General features: G+C 43.0%; 1 protein-coding gene and 1 long non-coding RNA gene across 4 annotated transcripts in view; one reads left to right on the top strand and one right to left on the bottom strand.

The window, feature by feature from the left end:
* Nucleotides 1–1,720: 1,720 nt before the first annotated feature.
* Nucleotides 1,721–9,481, bottom strand: LOC309338292. Its single transcript, XR_014154845.1, has 3 exons — nucleotides 9,210–9,481; nucleotides 3,163–3,293; nucleotides 1,721–2,543 (listed from the first exon to the last, which is right to left on the bottom strand). It is a non-coding gene; the product is annotated as an uncharacterized lncRNA (long non-coding RNA).
* HIVEP2 (HIVEP zinc finger 2) overlaps nucleotides 8,715–23,038 on the top strand; it is a 136,242-nt gene continuing 121,918 nt past the window's right edge. For 2 of the 3 annotated variants that reach the window (XM_081855226.1, XM_081855224.1), the window contains exon 1: nucleotides 9,982–10,167. The gene's annotated coding sequence lies outside the window, so the exon portion shown is untranslated. Of the gene's footprint in view, nucleotides 9,185–9,981; nucleotides 10,168–23,038 lie in introns of those variants that run through there. The other variant, XM_081855225.1, reaches the window with a different exon arrangement.

Genomic DNA, 23,038 nt, shown 5'->3' with positions numbered 1-23,038 from the left:
GCCTGCAAGAACCGAGCCACATCCTGTTTGCCACTCTAGAGTCATGCCTGCCCACTTCTTTTATGATAGAAGCTGTGTGTGTCAGCTGTTGAATGAATGTATTTTGTTTGCTTAGCCCTGCCATATACTGGTACTTGTTCCACCAGTGATCATTGGCTTACCCATGTTCTATACTAATAATAATAATAATAATAAATTTTATTTATATCCCGCCCTCCCCAGCCGAAGCCGGGCTCAGGGCGGCTAACAACACTAAAACAGTACAACATTATAAAACATTATAAAAATGGATTAAAATGAATTAAAATCAAAATTGATGGCAACCATAAACTAAAGTTTTGTAAAGATTGCCAGAGGAGGGAGTCAGGCTGCGCCCTGACCAAAGGCCAGGTGGAACAGCTCTGTCTTGCAGGCCCTGCGGAAAGATGTCAAGTCCTGCAGGGCCCTTGTCTCTTGTGAGAGAGCGTTCCACCAGGTTGGAGCCGCAGCCGAAAAAGCCCTGGCTCTAGTTGAGGCCAGCCTAACCTCTCTGTGGCTTGGGACCTTCAAGATGTTTTTATTTGAAGATCGTAAGTTCCTCTGTGGGGCATACCAGGAGAGGCGGTCCCGTAGGTACGAGGGCCCTAGGCCGTATAGGGCTTTGAAGGTTAAAACCAGCACCTTAAACCTGATCCTGTACTCCACCGGGAGCCAGTGCAGCTGGTATAGCACCGGATGAATGTGATCTCTAAGCGAAGACCCCGTAAGGAGTCTCGCTGCAGCATTTTGCACCCGCTGGAGTTTCTGGGTCAGTCTCAAGGGCAGCCCCACGTAGAGCGAGTTACAATAATCCAGTCTGGAGGTGACCGTCGCGTGGATCACAGTGGCTAGGTCGGGGCGTGAGAGGTAAGGAGCCAACTGCTTAGCTTGGCGGAGATGAAAGAATGCCGCCTTTGTTATAGCTGATTTGTTATATACTGATTTGAACATTAAAGTTTGTGGCAGAAAACAAAATTTGAGACCAAGTACTTCATGCAGGACGTCAGCCACAGGGCACCTACAGGGACCTGCCATGGTTGGCACCCACGTGGCAGGCAGTGGTCATGGGAGAATCAGTTTGCTGAAAGATTGGCAAAGCAGCACTGAATCTTTTCCCTAATATCCCTCCTTAAGAATCTAAGAAGGACCCTTCTGAATGAGATCAAGGGTGCATCTGGTCTAGCACCCTGCCTCCCACAACGACCATTCAGAATCCTCCAGGAGGACTGAAGGCAACATCCATCTCACACAGTTGCTCCCCAGCAATGGGTACTTTGAGGTACTCCCCCTCTGAACATTGCCTCTGGAGGTTGCATGTATTCATAATAAAAAGGAGCCATTTCCACTACAGTACTGTGCTAATATGTCTAATCACAAGTGGAGAAGAAGCTGCCTTTTAACAAGTCAGAACATGGGTCCACCTAGCTCAGTATTGTCTATTTTGACTGGCAGTGGCTTTCCAGGATTGCAGACAAAGGATGCTCCCAGCCTTATCTAGAGATGGCAGGAATTGAACCTGGGCTGGGACCTTCCATGTGCAATATCGATGCTCCACCACTGAGCTACTGTCTTTCTCCATATTTCAAATAGGGAAATGTTAGTATGCCTCTTCAAAAAAAGAAAAGAAAAGAAAAAAGAAAAAGGTATGGTTAATAAGCAAAAACAATTTTATTTTTAAAAACAAAAGGCAAGAGTTTTCATTGCCGTCACCCCACCCCCAAAGCAAATATATCCAGTAGAAATATTCAATTCTCCCTGTCCTATAATAGTACATTTTGAAGCAGGCAGCTGAGGAGGAATCAAGGACAGAACTGACACGCAGCAAGAGAACAAACTCAGCAGCTTTGTCAAATGCTTCTCAGTTTGTCTGTTGCATAACTGCAGTGCTAAATGCTACTCTGACTAATTTCTGCCACGTACAGAGCCAGATTTTCACATCAAGGAGCTGAGGCCAGATTGTCAAATGCTCAGCAGAGAAATGAGGGCCAGATTTTTCCAAAGTGATCAACACCCAGCATACATGCTAAAGCACTGAGGTCTTCTGGAAATTCTGGCACATGGCTTTGTTGCCACCTCTGCAGTACAGCTGAGGTATTGGTTATAAACGCAGGGAAGAGTTTTCTGAACTGCCACTGACTTTGGGGGTGGATGAGGATAACTTCATCATGTCCTCTCCTTTGAATCTTCAATAGCCATCAAGGATGAACTGTGTGGCAGGAGCTGACCAGATCTTCTGGATGTTGTCACCAGTTCCATTCCTGGATCTCATCAGAGAGAAGAGTGCTTCAGGGAAGGGACTGCTCTTTACCAAAACTGCAACTATAAGAACTTGTGCTTAAGCTTGCTTTCTCCTCCTCTATCCCATTCTTTTTTCCTTGTGTGCCATATCTTCTTAGCTGGTAGGCTGTTGGGAAAGGACCACCTTTGAACTGAATTTTGTAAGCTGTTCTGAGAGCTTTTTTTTGGCTGGTGGGCTGGATATAAATCCTGAAAAGCAGTTCCAATTGCAATTCTTTCTAAAATACCTGGAAAAATAAGAACATCCTAACTTGAGGCCAACAAATTGTGAAGTCAGCACCACACACAACTCCTTTGCAAGGACATTCTAAAGTTGGAGAGCCACTACAGAACGGGCTCTCTGCTTTATGACTACACAATAGGTAAAGGTAAAGGACCCTGACCATTAGGTCCAGTCGTGACCGACTCCGGGGTTGTGGTGCTCATCTCGTTTATTGACCGAGGGAGCCGGCGTACAGCTTCCAGGTCCTGTGGCCAGCATGACTAAGCCGTTTCTGGCGAACCAGAGCAGCGCACGGAAACGCCGTTTACCTTCCCGCCGGAGCGGTATCTATTTATCTACTTGCACTTCGACGTGTTTTCAAATTGCTAGGTTGGCAGGAGCAGGGACTGAGCAATGGGAGCTCACCCCGTTGCGGGGATTCAAACTGCCGACCTTCTGATGAGCAAGCCCTAGGCTCTGTGGTTTAACCCACAGCGCCACCTGCGTCCCTACACAATAGACCTTTGTTAAAGCAGTGTTTGGGGAAAGGCTTCTACAGAAGATCTTACTACACAAGCAGGCTAGTTTGAAGATAAGATATAAAGAATTAAAACAATATACAAAGTGTTCTAGTTGAATCTTACCGTAAACCAAATGTTCGCACTGGTATTCAAACTCCATTTGCATTGACAGCTTTTGTCTGAAGCAGCCACAATATAAAGGTGTTAAGAGTGTCTGCTTCACACACTGTAATTGCTGTTAATTAATTTCATTCCTAGACAAAAAACAAAAAACAAAACAAAACAATGTCTAATAAAGCTACATTGCAGATCACCATAGTGCTGTAGTTGACTCAGCCCCTTTTCTGCTTTTGCAATTCTGAAAATCTTTAAGGAAAATTGTTGAGCTCTGCAGTACACCCAGATAGAAACTGGAACACAAAAAAGATGAGGGCAAAATAGAATAAATGTTTGAAGCTTATAGTTTCTACTGATGCCCATCAGAATATTGGGAAACAAACACTACATTCAAGGGAGTTGGCCACATTCTGTCTCGGTGAAGATTAAATGACAAAAATCAAGAGAGACAAAGAACAGGTGAAATAATATCTTACATTAGATCAGCTCCTGCACTTGACAAACATTACACCTTTTGTAGCACATTAATATGAATGTTTTCTCGGAAGTAAGTTCCAATGATGCTTTCTTGTGAGAAAGTTTGCTTAGGGACGCAGCTTTAAATTAGGGGCACCATTTCTACAAATACTTGGCCCAATAAGAAAAAGAATTTTATTTGTTCCTTTATTCTGTGAAACCTATAGAAGTGTAACAACTGAAGTAACATTGTCTACAACCCATTTTTCTGCTAATATTTCATAACTTGTCCCTTTGTTCTCATGTACATCTTATTTCTTGGAGACATCTTCTTGCATTTTTTATACCAGCACATTTGCAAATGGTCAAATAATACTTTTACACTCATCAAATACTGTAAAAATAAATGTAAAAATGAATATTCAAGACAAGCTGGGGGTGGCACTCAAGAGATTCATTTATCTTCAATTTGGAGTGCTCATAATGGTTTGGCAGATTTTTCAAGCAGCTCCCGTTCAACGTGCTACTTAGCTGAAAGGGGGATCTGACAAGTAAAAACTGCATTATTTAAATTCAACTTTTTCAGGGTCTGGGGAACTTAAAAATGATTCCCCCCATTAAGGGCTCAATATCCATAATTACAGTTGTCTAATAATCCTACCCGTTCTGTATTCTGTTAGATGTCATTATCATTTATGTCAAATAATAACACATATTAATGCACCATAGGTTAGTTCGGCTCATAACTTAATATGTAGGTATAGATTTTATGTATATATATAGCAATAAAACTTGCTTTTAGAATGCAACGCTCCAGAGCAGGGACACATGTTCCTCAGCTAAATGGGTAGACAAACTAAGGCCCAGGGACCGGATCTGGCCCAATTGCCTTCTAAATCCAGCCCATGGACAGTCCGGGAATCAGTGTGTTTTTACATGAATGTGTCCTTTTATTTAAAATGCATCTCTGGGTTATTTGTGGGGCCTGCCTGGTGTTTTTACACGAGTAGAATGTGTGCTTTTATTTAAAATGCATCTCTGGGTTATTCGTGGGGCATAGGAATTCGTTCATCCCCTTCCCCCCCAAAAATATAGTCTGGCCCCCTACCAGATCTGAGGGACAGTGGACCAGCACCCTGCTGAAAAAGTTTGCTGACCTCTGAAGAAGAGGAAGAGTTTGTATTTGATATCCCACCTTTCACTCCCCTTAAGGAGTCTCAAAGTGGCTAACAATCTATTTTCCCTTCCTCCCCCACAACAGACACTCTGTGAGGTGAGTGAGGCTGAGAGACTTCAGAGAAGTGTGACTAGCCCAAGGTCACCCAGCAGCTGCATATGGAGGAGCGGGGAAGCGAACCTGGTTCACCAGATTACGAGTCCACCACTCTTAAACACTACACCATGTTGGGTCTGGTAAAATGCTTGCCAGTATTGCACACATACTCTGTAAGTACTTACTATCCCACATGCAGAGCTGGCATTCCATTGGCCCAGCCAGGGGGGCTTCTGTGCAGACTCATGTTGAATGTGATTCTTAGGTTTGGTGATACGCAAAATGGTTGAAACAACTGCATTTATACGTAACAGAACATACATGGAACAACTACCCAAGCAGCCCTAAAAGGGTGAGATTCTACCTAATCTCACCTAATCTTCTACCTAGGGTGAGATTCTACCTCATCCTAAAAGGGTGAGATTCAGGCTGATTCTACCATCAGCCTGAAAGTTGAATGACTTGGGCATGTACTTAATGGATGCACTAGTATCCAGTGTACTCCAAGATTAAACAATTTCTAGTATTCTAGACACCATGTGTATGTTCTTATACCACACACACTATGCAGTTTTTAATAAGTCACTTATTGGAAGTGATTCACACACCTCCCCAAATTAATAAATATGTGCAAACAGCTTTGAATGAGTCAGAAATGAGTCTCTATGGTTTCCTTTACTATGAATTCCTGTGAACAATTTGCAACTTGTATATGTAGTGTTTCTTCTGGGTACACAGAATGCTTCAGGTATGTCAAAACTTGTATTCCCTCTCTCACCAAATGGAAAATTATAAGATACCTCTTAATTCTTCTGTTTCTTTTTGCTGACTGAAATTTGTCGTCTTTATCTTCTCCATTTGCAACTCTATGTAAATAAATGCCCCCCTCCCTCTTTTCCAGTTTTTATGTGTTTCTTTTAAACAATGACCTTTAACTAGACCATTTCACTTTGTTTTTAAAATTCCTCTTGAAACCCTGTAATATTTGCTGCTGCAAACAGTATAAAATGATGCCACAGGGGATCCAAGCATGGTACAAACTTTACTTAACACTGTGTGATTCTTAACAACTTGATCTCAGAACGATTACTGTCCTAGGTCACATTTCTCGGTTGGAGTTCCCTAGAGCTGCTTCTTTCCATGCCCCTATTCACATAACATTTTAATTCCTACTATTATTACAGACACTCAGGACCAATCCCAGAGGGTACTGCATTTCACATAGCCAGGAAAGGGCTTTTGGTATGAACAAACAGATTGCAGTTCTTCCGATCTACCAGTCCAAGGTTGTGGCAGTGTGGCTAAACTCTAATTTGAGGTGGTGGAGTTAAATTACAACTCTACGCTATAGAAGTAAACGCCAAACCTTGGCAGGATGTGTGAAAATCGAAAGTGGCTGCAAATTACCCAGAAATCAGAGAACTACAAGAGCTTCCATTTCAAATATAATAATGTGTGCTTCCTTTTAGTTTCTTACAGGAATTGTACACTATTTTGAAAAAGATGGATCAACAGCTCAAATCCATGCCCACAGACCACACTGTAAAAATAACCAATGCAATGTTTTGTAGTGCCACAGTGGCACAAAAACACAAACTGGAGGTGTAGCTTTTTGTATGGAGTCTCTCCAAATCCACCATCAAATCACAACTTTGTCTATAGACTGTGTCATGCTTCAGATTTTTGGTTTTGTGTGGGATATGCAACTTTAGTCATATTCAGAGAAGACACATAATGCTAGATACCACTTGGTAGAAAGGAACATGGGGAGATGTATTATACAGTCAGACCACTGCCCATCTAGCTCCGTGGTTCCCAAACTACCCTCCCCCTGCAAAAAGAAAAAAGAAAAAAAAAGAAAAAAAGACTATTTGAAAATTGCTGGTCTTGACAGTCTTCTTAATGATTTTTCTGCCTGTTGTAGCAATTGTAATGTGATGTGCTAGGGGCTGTACTTTTACTGCTGCTTTTATTTCTTATCAATTGTATTTTGTAGTATTACAATTGCAATATTACATTTTGAATTCCGCAGAAGTCAAATTCCAATAAATAAAATACAAGAAATAAAAGCAACAATAAAACTACAAGTAAAAACAATACCAAATATAATGTGGTGGATGTGATGACTCCCATTTTCAGCCACAAATGCACAGATGGACTGTGGACCACCTGAATAGCAACCCCTGATCTGAGTATTGCCTACACTGACTGGCAGCAGCAGGATTGAACCTGGGACATTCTGCATGCAAAGCAGATGCTAGACCCCAAAGCTATAAGTCCATGGTTATATTTAGGGTTTATATTATTAGGGTTTTTTTAATTAAGTTATGTTAAGTCCATAGAAAAGGATGTGCCCTTGAAGATGGCTTGGGGGATGGGCTCCATGTGAAAACCACAAGGATGTCTCTTTGAGCCTGTATTTTTTTTATATACCGCTGCAGCAACATACAAGATTTGGTTCCACAAGTTTTATGGCACCGTTTGCTGATGGTTTTGTGTGATCCGAACTTAAGTCATGTGAATTTAGATTCTACTAGATCCCATTTTCCAAATTCCATTCCATTCCATATCTGCTTGAGAATGGCGCAAACCCAGCGGAGGTAAAGAGATGCAAATTTTGATTGGCCCAGAGAGCGCAGACGAACTCCGAAGTTCCTACTATTCAGACTGACAGTCCTTTGAAAAAAGAGTTGCTGGCGTTCCCATAACATTCAGGAAAGAACGTCATCTGATCTGGACAATTTCTATAAATCTGCAAATCAACCAAAAATATTTTTTATTAGGACCCGCCCCCGCACCTCTTTAAAATGAATTTATTTATCTGCCATGGGGAGAAAAAAAGACCCCCACCACAACGCAAGTAAATATTGCGGCTAATCACCAAAATCAAAGCCAGAACATTCCCTAAACTATTCGCTTCCCGCCTGGAAATCCACACCGGCTGCTGCTGAAGCATCGCCGCTAAGTGAGACATTTTGTTTTCGAAAATCGCATGCCGCCGAGGCCAAGGCAGAAGCCGCGAGGCCGCAGGAGCAACAGCGAGGTCCCGCCAGCACCCGACGAACTTCTCCCGGGCGCATCGAGGGAAAAGGGCAGCGGGGCAGGCGATTCGCCAGAAGGCCGGAAGAAGCCGCAAAAGGCGAACTTTAAAAAAGAAAGCAAGGAAGAAATGCCGCAGGAATGACCTTGGCCAGGCGAAGGAGGCGGAGACCGGGGACGGAAAGCAACCAAAAAGGGCGGAGGAGGCGGAGGAAGGGGAGCCTGGCCGCGGGAAAGAAGATCCCACCCACATCCTTAAAGGAAATTCTCAGGCGAGGAAGTCGCACAACTTTTTTTTTTTTTTTTGCCCGGCAAGTTGAGACCGGCTCTCCTGGGAGTTCCCTCCGCGGGGGGAGGGAAGAGGAAGCGAGATCTCCCCTGAGCGGCGAGGGAGGCGCGTAGCTCTCCGCTCTCAAGGAGGCCCCGCCCCTCTCTCGCCTCCTCTCCCTCCCTCTCTCTGTCTCTCCGCCCCGCCTCGGTGCCCCTCTCCTACGCACTCCGCCTGTCAAAGGCGCGCAGCGGAGCCCGCGGCGGCTCTCTCGCGCTGCTGGCCTTCTGGTTCAGCCTCCTCGCCTGCCTCCCTCCCTCCCTCCCTCCCCGGGACGCGCTGGGGGATCCGATGACATCACTGGCTGAGCTCTCCCCTCGCTCGCTCGCTCGCTCGCTCTCCCCTTGTAACTTCTGTTCTGGGAAGTGGTGCCAGGAATAACCCAGTCTGTCTGCAGATCAGAGGCTCCTATCATCCCGAAGGGAGGAGAAAGGGGGGGGGGAGACACACGCACGCACGCCACACCACACACACACACACACACACACACACACACACACACACAACAACTGCGGCTTCTCGGGCCTGCCCTTGATACGTGTGGATGTATGTGTGTGTATATATATATCTATACATACATATGTATATATATGCGCGCGTGTATAGGTGTGCTTTTTTGTAATAAAGTCGAGCTGACGCGGAGAGAGAAAGGGAAAAGAGAAGGCGGAAAAGAGCCAAGCAAGATGAATGATCGGTTTGAATAGAAACACACGAATCAGACGCCCTTTGGCTGTCGGAATATCTCTTTCTGCCTCTCTATATAAAGCAATGCAGCGAGGCATTTAAAGGCAGACACAGGCTTAGCAAGAGAGCAACAAGAAATCACACACGGGCCGGTCGTCAACAACAACAACAACACCACCAGCGGCAGCAGCAGCAGCAGCAAGAAGGGCGGCAGTTAGAGGGCTTTCCTCCTTCTCGGTGACTCCCAGGTGAGCTCCTGCTGCAAATACTCACCCCCTTCTTTTTCCTGTGGGGCTCGAAGCAACTGACAGCCCTCTGCGGTGGTCTTGATCGCCACGGGGTCAGGGGTTTTACTGTCACTGTGGAGGGGGGAGAGAGGCAGTGTCATGTCGCTGCTTGTTTTTGCCCACCCCCTTTGGCAGTCGGAGAGCAAGTGCTTTTGCTGGCTTGCGTGCATGTACTGAAAGAAGACTTTGAAATAATATACAATAACAGGGGTGAGAGCTCAAGGTTTTGCCAGTGGGGTGAAAAGGGGGGACTTAGTGTGTTCGGATGGGTAGCATCACTTATTCCCCCCCCCCCCGCATTTCCCTGAACTGCTCAGTTTCCTTTGGGGAGATGGTGCCGAGGAAGGAGGGGCCGGGGGAGCTAGGAATATGTGCTGGTCTCCTTTCGCTGCTGCGCTGGGATGCTCAAGCATTTCCGATGCAGTCGATAGAGCCACTAATGGAAGCCTTGAGGGCAGAGGCAGCCCTAGGCTCTGTCACCACCACGTTCACGGGAAAGGCTCGGGTCTATCCAGGGTGGCTTTTGCTTCGTGTTTATAAGAAGTTCATATCTGGCAACCTTCGCTAGGAACCGCCTCCCCTCCCCTCCCCTCCCTCCCCCCCTCCAGAAAACCCTCCGTCTCTCCCTCACAAGTCGCCGCTGCTTCCCCCTTCTTCCTCTCTCTCTCTCTGTGTGCGCAAAGGGGAAGGTCTTCGCTAGTGGCCTTACTGCTAGGGAATGTGGGGAATACCCAGCATGTAAGTGTATGCAGATGAGGCGCAGGCTGCCTTGCGTAATCTCCTCCTGTGGGGAAGAAGTATGGGCATGGTTACTAATGAGCAGATGAGGAGGCGGAGGAAGAGCAGAGAGCGAGCGAGCGAGCGAGCGAGCGAGCGAGCCCCAGAGGAGGCGACGCGACACGGCTGCCGCTGCTGGGCTGAGGCACCGCTCTGCCCATGTCAAGGTAGCTGGCGGCGAGGTGAAGGGGAGGGCAAGCCCCCCCCTCCGTGTGCGCGCGCGCGCTTGCTTCGCTAAGGGGGCCGAGGGGGCCTTGAAGGGTGGCGCGCGGTGTCCGTGGGGGGGGGGGGACGGTTGCTGTCGGAAGGAATTTCAGTCACCGCCTCCAAGGGCTCAGGGTGACTTGGCAGTAGCCGCCGCCGCCACCGCCTGATTTGCCTTCGGTTCGACGTCGTCTTCGCCTTGCGGCCGTGGGGCGGAGGTGGCATGTGGGAGCCCCTGGAGGGGGGCCGAGGAGGAGGAGGAAGCAGCAGCAGCAGCAGCAGCAGCAGCTCGTGGCGGCGGCAGCAGCTGTGCGCGCGGGGGAAGAGGAGGAGCGCGCGCGGAGCTGCTGCGCGCGCCGTGGGGGGGGGGTTCGGTTTGCGACGAATGTGCGCAGGGCGGACAGGGGTAAAGGGAGAAGGCTATCTGGTGTGTTGCGCCTTTATGTCTGTTCCCTGAAGTGGGTGGAACGTTGGCCCGTTCCGGGAATGTTCCATGACGTGTAAAAGCCACAGGAAGGGGGTTAACAAGGGGCTCTGCCGCCTGCTGCTGCTGCTGCTGCTGCTGCTGCTGCTGCTGCGAAAGCAGATGTGATCTCCCTCTCTCCCCCCTCTTCTGCACATGGGCTCCCCTGAGGGGTTTGGAACGAAGGCGCTTTCGCCCACCACCACCACCACCTCCGTCCTCCTCCCCTTCCACCTTCTCCTATTTGATTGCAGAGAAATGCATTTCTTATATAATGCGTGTGCGTATGGATGTTTGGGTATGATTATGTAACGCGCACATCCATGCTTGTGCTTACTCCCCCCCCCCCTTAAGCATCTACTTGCCTGAGAGCGTCCTTTGGGGGAACTGAAGGAGGCAGGCAGGGAGGGATATTGCCGGTTTCCCTGGCAGTTTCCCTTTAGAATTTATTACCCCTGTAATGATGGGAAGCTGGCATTTCAAGGGGAAATCCCTGGTTTAGTCTGGACGACAATTCTCCACGTTTATTTTTCAGAGAAACATGTATGTCATTTTCAGGCTTTGAAAGGGGTCCCTAAACATGATTCTCAACCTGCAATGTCCCTGAGCTACAATAAATATTATTATACCCCATGCAGTGATACACTATACAGAGTGCTGTGAAAAAGGATGGCAGCTCCCCTCCACCCATGTTTATTGTAGCTCTTAAGAAAAATACGCAAAAATATTTCCTACCTATCCAGTAACAGAGGCCTAATGTAAGAAACTGTTTATTTGTTATGAATTAGTAAGGCCCTGTTTGCTGTTTGCCACAATAATTTTGTTGCTTTTCCTTTTAGATTGTGTATGTTGTACTTATTAAAAACATGAAGCACGTACGTCATTGTGTGTGTATATGTGTACACACACACTTCTATTTGTTGGGATGCAGTTACTGACTGATATTTTTTTCTCCTGAACTCATTATTAGGCCTTCATTATCAGACATATGAATTAAATTGAAATATTGCTATTGGAGTTTGAGTTGGCACATGTGCGAATATACCGTATTTTTCGCTCTATAACACGCACTTGACCATAACACGCACGTAGTTTTTAGAGGAGGAAAATCCATAGGCATGCCACCCGTAGGCATTCCCTCCATAACACGCACAGACATTTCCCCTTACTTTTTAGGAGGAAAAAAGTGAGTGTTATGGTGCAAAAAATACGGTATATTATATTGACAGAAAGTGATCAGTTGGTGTGTTTTTTTCTGTACAGAATTAATAGATGTGTTTTAGAGAATATTAGCTATTGTGTGCTATACAAATGTTAATAATGAATGTTAATAATGAATGATGTGGTCTTACTATATGACAGTGGTTTCAGTGGAATTGCAAGTAAATGAGTTTAGGAGCTTTAGCATGGTAGAGCTTTAATTTAGTATAGTATATTCTGTAGCTTTCTAAGAGGAAACATGATTTATATCCATACTTTCAAGATAACTAAATTAATGTCTGTGCATAGGTTTGCAGGGTGTGGTACAGTGTTACCTTTATTGTGCTATTTAAATAAAGTTATTGGTCCAAAGAATATCTGTGGGCAAAAGATCCATGGGAATCTTGGCATTGTCATTGGTAAAACACTGATCACAGTTGGCATTTGATACCAGTTCATAAAATCAATTTTTTTTAGTTCACTTTTTTTCTCATATAAACATTCTGAAATTTTGCTTGGGCTCCTGTATTTTGTCAGTTTTTCATTAATAAAAATGTATTATTGGAAACATTTATATGTTCATTATAAAAGTTATATTTGCTTAGTACTTAGGGTTATTTAATACTTCCATTTCCTAATCTCTGACTCTAGCATTGCCTCCAATATGGTTTTTGAGCTCTGTTATTCTTAATTTTAGATGTGCTTTTATTAGAGATGATAGGAATTTGTGCATGAAAGTTAAGAAACAGGAAGTTGTATAGGGGTAGGGTTTCAGTGACAATATTGTGGTTAAGGTCTGAAAGATGGCAGGAATATTTACAGAGCAAACCTGTGCAGGTCTACTCAGAAGTAATTCCTGCTAAAGGGGTATAAGATTCCATCCTTAACGTTCAGAAATTTAATGTAGTTAGAGATAGTGTTTTAATTCCAGAAAGCATGAGTTGATTTGGTTTTTCCTTACTGATACAATGTTCATAAGACAAAAAAGATCACAAATTGATCTTGACAAATTGGATGAAACAAAAATGTTTTGGCATGGAAATAAGGGATTATATGCATCGTACAACAGAATGTTTTTGCTAGGATAGAGGTTTTAAATTTTGTCTTACTTGGCTTTCCTACACAGTTTGTGTACATGCGCATGTGCATACATGTACACACACGACTGAGAACCAAATTCTAGTAAAAATACTTCAAACCTTCTCAGGATCCCACAGTCCATGCCTGTGTAGACTGTTCTGCAAGCCATTCATTGGACTGACATATTTTAATACTGGCATGAGAGGACAAATTATCCCATGCTGCTTGAACCTGACCACTGTGCTAGCACAGCTGCTGCCTCCTGTCCTACCATTGTAGACGTCTAAAAGGTTCTGCCATAAATTTTGTAAGGCCAGCCTTGTGAATGGTATCTTTACAAGTATCCAAATATATGAGACACAGGAGTTATTGCGGCATATGCAAATATGACTCTGCATATTATTGTTACATTTGAGCTTCATAGTAGCCCTGTAAAATAGCTTAAGCTGAAATACAGTGGCCTGCATAAGGGTGCCCTGTCAACTTTGGTGCTAAATGGGGATTCAAATCTGGGTTTCCCACATCCAAGCTGCACACTCAAGCCACATCACACTGGCTCCGTCTGTGTGTTTAATATATGTATTTTTGCACACTCTTGCTTCCATTGGGCGGGAAAGGTTTTTGGTAGACTGTTGATAAAACAGTGTGGCTACGTTGAAGAAGCAAACCACCGGTTAATTTAAGGTAGACCTTGTGTGGCCTAGGGCCAGGTGGGGCTGAATATGCTGTTGACAGTCTATAACAAGTGAAGCATGGATGTGGGGGAAGCAAGTAGGCTGAGAGTTGTGAAGTAGGAACAGAGCTGGGCAGTGTGAAAGTTGGGGTAGGATGTCTTCTGTAAACCTTAAGAGACTCAGGATATATTTTTTGGGGGGGGGCATGTAAGGGGCCATAGATTAAGTTGAAGGGGCAGGGTGGCCAAGTATGGGATAAGGTGAATACTGATTGGATGTTAGCAGCTAAACCACTGGCCGGAAATCTCACTTATGAAAGACTGTGACACAAAACGTTCCAATTTCCTCAGTTGGCGTAAATGACCAAATGTAACTTGGCCAAAGAAAGCAAATTTGGAATATATGCTTCCCTAATATTCATATAATTAATCCGAACTCTGTGGCACCAATGTAGAAATGACCCAAAAGGATTTTGATTACTGTATATTTTCTCATGTGTGAGATCTGTTTATAGTCCTTGTTACCATGAGGACAAAACACAGAAACATATGCATGCATGTTGGCTTTGCTGAGTAATCGTGCGTCTGTCTGTCTTAATATCTTATACTGGATCATTACTTATATTATCTACTGGTAGACTAATGTGGCCTTCCATCAAGAAAAAAACACACACACCACAATACAGTGGTACCTCAGGTTACATACGCTTCAGGTTAAAGACTCCGCTAACCCAGAAATAGTGCTTCAGATTAAGAACTTTGCTTCAGGATGAGAACAGAAATCGTGCTCCAGTGGCGCGGCAGCAGCAGGAGGCCCCATTAGCTAAAGTGGTGCTTCAGGTTAAGAACAGTTTCAGGTTAAGTACGGACCTCCAGAACGAATTAAGTACTTAACCTGAGGTACCACTGTATTATGAGGAGTTGAATTTTAAGAGTTTTCAATCAGTTCAGGGGACATGGGGACAGACTAGTAATCAAAATAAACTTTGGCCTTAAAACCTTGGAGATATCCTCTGATGTAAGGAAAAAAGCTATCACTACACTATGCACTTGACCAGATGTATATATTTTATTTATATTGAGAATTAATGAAAAATGTAATTTATGCAATTTATGCCGTAAAAAAGGCAAGTACCATTTTGCTTCTGTTTCCCCATTAGTGGGGAAAATGTCAAGTTAATGTTTTTTAAAATAAAAGATGCAGCTTTTATTAAAAATTTTGTATAATTTGGATTTTATTATTTAAAAGCCAGTTATATAATATGCCCTTTAAAAATAACTTGATTCAAACTCATATCTGGATATAGTGCAAATGCATTAAAATCTATATTAATGATATCTTAAAACTGAATTCATGGCTGTCAAAAACATTGTGTTAAAGGCTTTCTATGTAAAAGAAGAAGTCAGGGATGAAATATTTGACTTGAGAGGTCAAGGAATGTAAATATGACATAAATGCTACATATGGATGGTACGATGAAGTTTAAGATCAACCATGGTTTATTGTGACAGTAATGTGCAGCAGCAGTGAGTCCCTTAGGCTTCTGCAATCTTCTCTTATGGTGAGACCACAAGGAATTCAGAAGCCTTCACTTGTGGTTTTGATCAGCTGCAGTTTGTAACACAATAAATTGTGGCTGATCACAATGTTTCCAACAAGGAAACTCTAAGCCATGGGATATGAAGTTGAATTGTTTCAATAAACCATAGTTAAGATTAACCACCATGGGATTTGGATGTAACACTAAACTATATTTAATCATAAAGGAAGCAAAAGCTTCTGATCCCCTCCTTGTGGTTGTACTGAAGGAGGAAGCTTGAGGATTCTGTGGCTCATTCCCATCACAATGAATCATGATTTAGCATGTATGCCCAATCAAAATAATACATAATTGTGAACAGCATGAACATTTAACTTCCATGTTATGGAGTAACACTGTTCTGCCCAATAACTTACTAGCCCTTCTCTTCTAAAATTCTGTCCACTTATAATGCAGTGGTATGTATGTCTGTTTAAAAGTAAGTACCATTGAGATCAGTGGAACTAGCTTGAGAGTAAGTGTGTTGAGGATTACAGTCTAAGTCTTATAGTAAGTAATCTTGATTCGTGGCTTTGCATACGTATAGAGAAAACCAAACACAATTCTTGATTAATCTTCCTCTAACCAATGTGATACCTTCGGATGTTCAATCAATTAATCAATCTCCTTCATTGGCATAGAAAAACTGCATCATATACATGGATCTCAGAACACAACACAGTTAACAAAACATAGTAGGAGATACTTTAGGATAGAACTGTCCAGACATTGTGAGTTACGATAATGGCTCCTGGGACCTATGGTGACATAATTTCATGGCGGCACTCAAAAATCTTGCCACATTCTCCTCAATGTTGTTACTACAGTGGTACCTCGGGTTACATATGCATGGCCATTGATCAGGGACGATGGGAGTTGTCTGAGAACTATCTTTTCCTGTACTTTCTACTTTCTTATAAAAACCACACTGCCAGAGAGCTGATAATGTCAGGAAGAGTTAAGAAGGAACATCAGCATCCAGGACTACAAGTTGTTTGCACTAATATGCTATAGCCTTTTTAACTTAGTCCACATACTGACTAGTTGGTTATGCATGAATTAATGCAGGCGCTATACATTCAGTATCTGACTGAGTTGGGTTTTTTTTGGGGGGGGGGAGGGATTGTGACAGTTTCCTCCTTGGCCAAACATCTATTGATCTATTGTAGTACAGTGGTACCTCGGGTTAAGTACTTAATTCATTCTGGAGGTCTGTTCTTAACCTCAAACTGTTCTTAACCTGAAGCACCACTTTAGCTAATGGGGCCTCCCGCTGCCACCGCGCTGCTGGAGCACAATTTCTGTTCTCATCCTGAAGCAAAGTTCTTAACCTGAGGTACTGTTTCAGGGTTGGCGGAGTCTGTAACCTGAAGCATATGTAACCCGAGGCACCACTGTATACCTTGTTTGAGACCTGGACTCTCTTGCCACCGACCCTTGACAGGCATTTAATCTAGTTGACTTGAGCGAACAAAAACCATTTGTATCCTTCCTTTGTTCCTGGTTTCCTAAAGTCTGAGCAATGGGTGGTCTCTTGTTACCCTTTGCATCCATTTCCTGTGGTGGGCATCTTTGCTTTAGAACCGTTTCCCATCCCAGTGCAGAACTAAGGTTGTGCTGTTGCAGACGCATCATGGTGTTTATTTTCTCTGCTCCCCTCCTAGAGTACATTCCTCCTCTAGTCACTGCTGTGGGTACATGACGAAATTGCTTGCAAAGTCGTGATGAGTCCTTCATTTTTCTTTGCTATTTCCCAGTAAAATTGGAAAGTCTCCCAACTGATGTGTTCTGGCCCATTAATCTTGTAGGGTGGGTGCTGTTTTTTAAAATAGAAAACCCATTCTAGCATTCATATCCAAGGACGTAATTGTTCCAGACAAGTGTAACAGCTCCTGTCTGCCCTCCCCGGTAAGTAATGGCCAAGTCATCCCCAAATATGTGGCAACTTTGAACTTACCAGGCAAACAGAGGAAAAGTTGAGTCAGATGGAAGTAACAAATACAACAGGAAATGAAGACCTTTGCAGGGTTGAGGGTATGTAGGCATCAATCTCTTGGTAGAAAACAACCAAGACCTTGGACTGAAGCAGGGCTGAGCAGATATGCTAGGGTTTCTCTCTATCTCTCTTTTCTTTAATAGTTTGTATAGCTCTGCTATGAATTTAAGAAAGTGGATGTTGCCTGAATGTCTATACGAACCAGAGACCACAAAGATATGTGCTTAGGATGTGGCTGCCACATGGGATCTCCTAGAAGTGCTGCTGTGTGGCAGTGGCTCCACATGGCAGTAATGATGTATGAGATTGGCTCAACACATTAATTCCCTGTTCATGTTGTCTAGACAGCCTGCATTCTATCCTTAGCTGAGACTACTATTGTGCGCTGTTGATGTGTGGAGACATGCTACTTGCTGCAATTATATGGAGACTTGCAGCTGTAGCAGTAGCTCTTGCATGTTGTGAGTACAGTGTGGAGTTGCCTCCATAACAGTTTTGTGGCAGTTTCTGCATGGTGGCCACAAAACAGGAATTGCATGGAGTCTGGCAGACAGGCCTTGACCATTATGAACACATGGTGATTGTAACTGGCCCAGATACCAGGCCTCTTTTCCCACCCTCAGGGCAGGGGCGAAACTAGGCTTTATTTCACCTGGGTCGAAGACCCAGTTTGGCACACACACCCATGTGCATTTGTGTACACACACACACACACACACACACACACACACACACGCTGAGAGTCTCAGTGGCGCCTGTGTGGCTTTACTTTGGCCAAAAAAGTGGCTAACCCCACCATAGCTATGTCTCTGCCCCAGGGACTAGGAGTAAGCCATTTGCTGTTGACCCTGTTCTGAAATTGGTACTCGAATTGGGATCCTACATATATGGCAAAGTGCCAATGCTTCCAACTACCGTACTTATTTCTAGATTGAATCTGGAGACAAGTTCTTTTCCCTGCAAAAAGACTTCTTTACAACAAGTCCATCCCAGGTTTGTTTTTAGTAGAATGTGAAGATTCAAAATCTTATATGGCTTGCATTTTTCGCTGTGGTTGATGTTTATTCAGTGGATCTTTTTAGAGTTTGCCTTTGTTCTTGTTTTTATTATGTATTTTATGCTTTTTTATCTTGAATTTCTGTGTTGTGAACCTCCCTGAGATCTATGGATGGAAGGCAGTATACAAATTATTACTATTATGATTATGTTTTACATTTCTTCTGTATTGATACTTTGTGTTTCGTACTATATAGAAACTAGTTCACTTTTGCTGAAGAATGTTAAGCCAGGCCTCTGTGCCTCATGAAGCGTGTTTAAAGCCTATTTCTGTTTACATTTACTTCAGCGCAGTTTTGCTTTAATATATCTGCAGCGTGTCACTTGATCCTGGTCAATAGTTCAAGTCCACAAGACAGGCTATAATAGTGGAGGACAATTTGGATCACATGACACTTTGTCAACCAAGTGGATTGTGGTTGGCAATCCAAAGGAAGGAATAAATAGACACTGTGATTATTTATGGCCTGTGTGTCTTGGAGCACAGAAGGTCCCCATATGTTTCAGGTTGATGATATGGAAAAGCCATTTAGTGTCATGGTCTGGGAGGAAGGATTGCAAATAGTTGTTTTTTTATTCCTTTTGAATGTGTGTTTACAGGTTTAAATAGTGTCTTCTCCTAAAACTGCTATATTGGAAATTATATGTAGTGAAACCCCTTTCATCTGGACCTCTGTAATCTGGTCTTCGTTTCTATACAGCTTGCTGTTCACTTGACAAAACATTGTGTTTCTTTCCACTTCAGACCTGTATCCCTTGCAAACACCAGGTTCCTGGACATGAGTGATGAGTGTATGGCAATGGGGGTAGGAGTTGTTTCCCATACATGCAGGGTCGGATCTAGGGAAGTGGAAGCAGAAATCTGCTAATTCACTGGGGTTTTCTTTGTGCTGCTTTCCTTCCACAGCCTCCTGTGTCAAGGAACCCCCTGAAATGGGGTAAAGCGGGGTGCAAGTAGCAAAATTTGGGGGACCACCTTGGGTGAGTGCAAGTGCTTTTGTGCTTAGGCAACACATCTTTGGATCTATCCAGCTCACAGCATTTTTTAAAAAATAAAGTCCTCCCCTCTTCAAGACTGCATATTCTACTTTATTTACCATTACAACATTCATGTAAAGCAAGGGAGTATTATTTTTCCATTGCTGCGGATGAATGACTAGAGTTAAGATAAGCTAGCTCTCTGAAGCCTGCATGATTGCGCAACACCTAACTTTTATTATTAGCAGCCTTCGGTTTGTGTTTGGTCAGGGTCTGCGCTGGGATGAAGTCCCATACGAATTTACTTGGAAATGAATGGGATATATTTTTGAATATGCATAAATAGATTGGGCTGTTAGTCAAATTGCTGAGCATATCTGGAACAACCCCAATTTGGGCCAATAATTATTGGGAATGTAAGTGTAAGCAAAATTAGGATCATAGGCTGCAAGAGATTGTCTGCCTGATCACGGCCACTTTAGATGATGCTGCAGACAGAAAGATTTACTTACACAGATGCAGATAGGTTTAGGATTGCATAAGACTTGGGAAATCAACCTCTGGTAACTGGAGTTTTTTGGAAACCAAATTGATAATGCATACTTAGCTAAGTGTCTTTCCTAAAACTATATTTAGTAAGACTTGGCTTGCTGTTGTACTTCAAAAATGTTTCTTTAGAGCAATTTGTAATTTACAAGAAAGGCAGGTCTGAAATAGAAATAACCATAGCATCTTGTAATGTGATAAAAAGGAAATGTCTCTGGGAGTCAATACAGATGTTTATTCCATATTTTCACAGAGTATAGGCTGTCCTCTGTGTCTTTATGAGGTCGTTGGTGTGTGTGTGTTGTAGATGCTGATGTTTGCACCTTGGTGATATGGTGATAATTTTAATTGCAGTTCTGCTACCTAGGCAGAAACAGTCCAACAGACTTTAAAAGGTGTTAAGCTGTTTCTATTTGGATGACAAGGAAGAAATCTGGCCCAGCTCCTCACTGGAAAAATACAACTTTTGTCTCTCTAGATAGTATAGTAGGAATCAATATTTTTGCAGTGAATTTTTGTAAAATAAAAATAAAAATTCAACATTTGAGAAGGCCAGATGTTAGCAGCTGCAATGCATTAATGTAGAGCAAACACTTAATTAGCACCTTCCTTTCAGCAGTGCTTTTCTCTGGCATGGAGTGGCATCTATGCTTTATTTCTGTATACTGTCAATAAATGAAGTGTATAATAATATCAGATGTGCCAGCTATTTGTAAATGTAGTCCTTTGGGTACCATTGAGAGAGCTTTTGAGAGAGCTTTTCTGTGTTAAGTGGTACAGGATGAATGAGATCTACATAAAAGCAGGCTGTGCTGTCCAGTGTGAGTATGAAATAGTGATTGCAGCAGAACACCCATGATAATCAGTGGTTTTTCCAAAGACTGGCAATTCTTTTTATACATGGGAGCTGTTGCATATGCTTCATAGCAGCTCCCAGCACTATTCCAGATTATTTGAGACCTATGTTAGAATTTGTTAGAAAAGTTCCGAGAGAAAAGTTCTGAAAGCAAGATTTATGGGCTTATAGCATCATCCTAACCATGTTTTCCTCAGAAGTAAGTCCTATTGAATTCAGTAGGCCTTATGTCCAGGTAAGTGGGTTTAGGACTGCAGTCTTAATGTTTTGTTTGCATGAACTGGGAAATCCTCCATTCAAATCTTACATGGACAATACTAGGTGTCAGGGAACTGCCATCAGTGCGGGAGGGAGAGAGCAAAAGCCAGAGGGATTCCAGAGAGCGTCCAGGGATCGGGAGAAGCAGCCCATCTCCTGGGGACGAGAATCAGCGTAGCACCAGTGGAGAAGGGCAGATGGGGGAAGCGGCGAGGCGGTCCCATGACTCCTTGCCGGGGACCAGCGGGGAGAGTAAGGGTCCTCCGCTGCCTACGCCCTTCTTGCGCAGAAGGCTTCCGCGCAGGGAGAGTAGGAGGAGACTAGGCGTCAAAGAGCTTCTTTGCTGGAAGAAGTTTAAGAAACGCCCACTGACGGATTCTGCCAGCGATTGAGTCAGCCACGGGTGAGTGGCTGTCCAGACAGAAAAGGTTCACTTTGGCAACCCAGCCAGGTGTTTGCACCCAGCCGGGGAGATAAGCACCGGCTTACGCACGAGCAACCCCTAGAACCATTACACTAGGGAAGTGGCTTTAGTCAATGTGTTATTTTCTGAAATCTTCCCCTGTCCCCCAATATGGGTATGATCATGATATTGGGCTCTTTTACAAGGATTTGCAATGATTTCTGAGATAACGTATACAAAACATAAAACAGTCATTATTATTATTAAATGTTTATTGAGTTAAAACAAAGAGAGCTGAAATACCTTCATTAACATTAGTGTGGAAAGGGCAATATGCTTTTCAGATGATACTTTATCCATAGCTCTAAATAATAATAATAGTAATAATAATAGTAATAATTTTATTTATATCCCATCCATCTGGCTGGGTTTCCCCAGCCACACTGGGCGGCTCCCAACCAAATATTAAAAACACAATCCACCATATATGGTGGAAGGATAAAGACATTTTAAAGAGTAGCTGGGAAAGTTGAAATTGACTAAAGAATGTGAACAGACCTGCATCTCTTAACCCAGTTTCCTTAATTTTGTTCCCACATTGTTATACTTTGTAGAAGTACAACAATTTGAAGTCTGCACTGGTTGAGTGATTTATTGACAAAGCAATGCTGTATTGCTACTAACAGGCAAGAGTTAAAGTAATGACTGCTGCAGAAACTCAGGTTGTGACAGAATATTGCAAAGTGTTGCGCCCTATCATAGAATTGTAGAGTTGGAAGGGACTGTGAGGGTAATCTAGTCCAACCCTGACCAATTAAGCATAATAAGAAGTAATTTGAAACAGAAAAAATGCCCACAACAATTGGGCATTGTTGAATATCCACGTGTGCTTTCCAATTTTTAACTGTATGCCTTGGATAATGTGAGAGGCTTGGTTGAACGAAAGAAAGGGCAATAATTCAGTTGTAACCAAATAACACTGGGGAAAAATATGCTGGAATGCACGAAAATATAACCTTGGGCAAAAGAGGTCAGTTAATAAGCATATTACTGAGTAACCAGATAATCTGATAAACTAAAGATCTGAACCTGTAGAACTAGTTACTCAGAGTTGGAAGCACTCTGTTTTGACTGCTTTCCTTATTGCACACCCGGAGGTATGTCAGTAGAATTGCAATAATTGCGCACTCTAGAGTTTACTAGCTTGCTAGTAAAGACTTGCATGTTATATAATATTTATACAATTATGATATTTCCACTTAGTTCAGGAATGGCCTATATATTAGGAAAACAATTTCAGAAACTTATATAATGTTGTGTGATATATCTGTACATCAGTAACTATATAAAACAACATACTGTGTAGGATTTTAAAAAAATATATATATACAAAGAGTATAAAAGTCGCTTATTTGGAGCAGTTTTTTTTTAAAGAAAAAAAAATTATATCCTCCTCCAGCCACCACAAGCTTCCAACCAAATTTATAAGTAAAGGTTATATGAAATTCTAGAAGTAATGTGTAGCTTGATACAGAAAAGTCATCATAAGTTATTGAAACTGTACTGTGGCATTTATCCTGGTAGTACCATATTAACCTTTAACAAATTGGTTTCAAGAATGTGTATACAATGAAGTGGCAGTATCTGTTTCATTTCTGTGTGCTGAGAAAGCTGTGGATTCTTACTAGAGCTCTATGTTGATTCTGGCCACATTCTATAATTGCAGGTATATAATTGTGCTAGCT

The sequence above is a fragment of the Podarcis erhardii genome, assembly GCF_964252035.2.
Source record: "Podarcis erhardii genome assembly, chromosome: 3".
Taxonomy (NCBI): domain Eukaryota; kingdom Metazoa; phylum Chordata; class Lepidosauria; order Squamata; family Lacertidae; genus Podarcis; species Podarcis erhardii.
The sequence above is the reverse complement of the archived record's forward strand: the minus strand, read 5'-3'. Positions and strand labels throughout refer to the sequence as shown.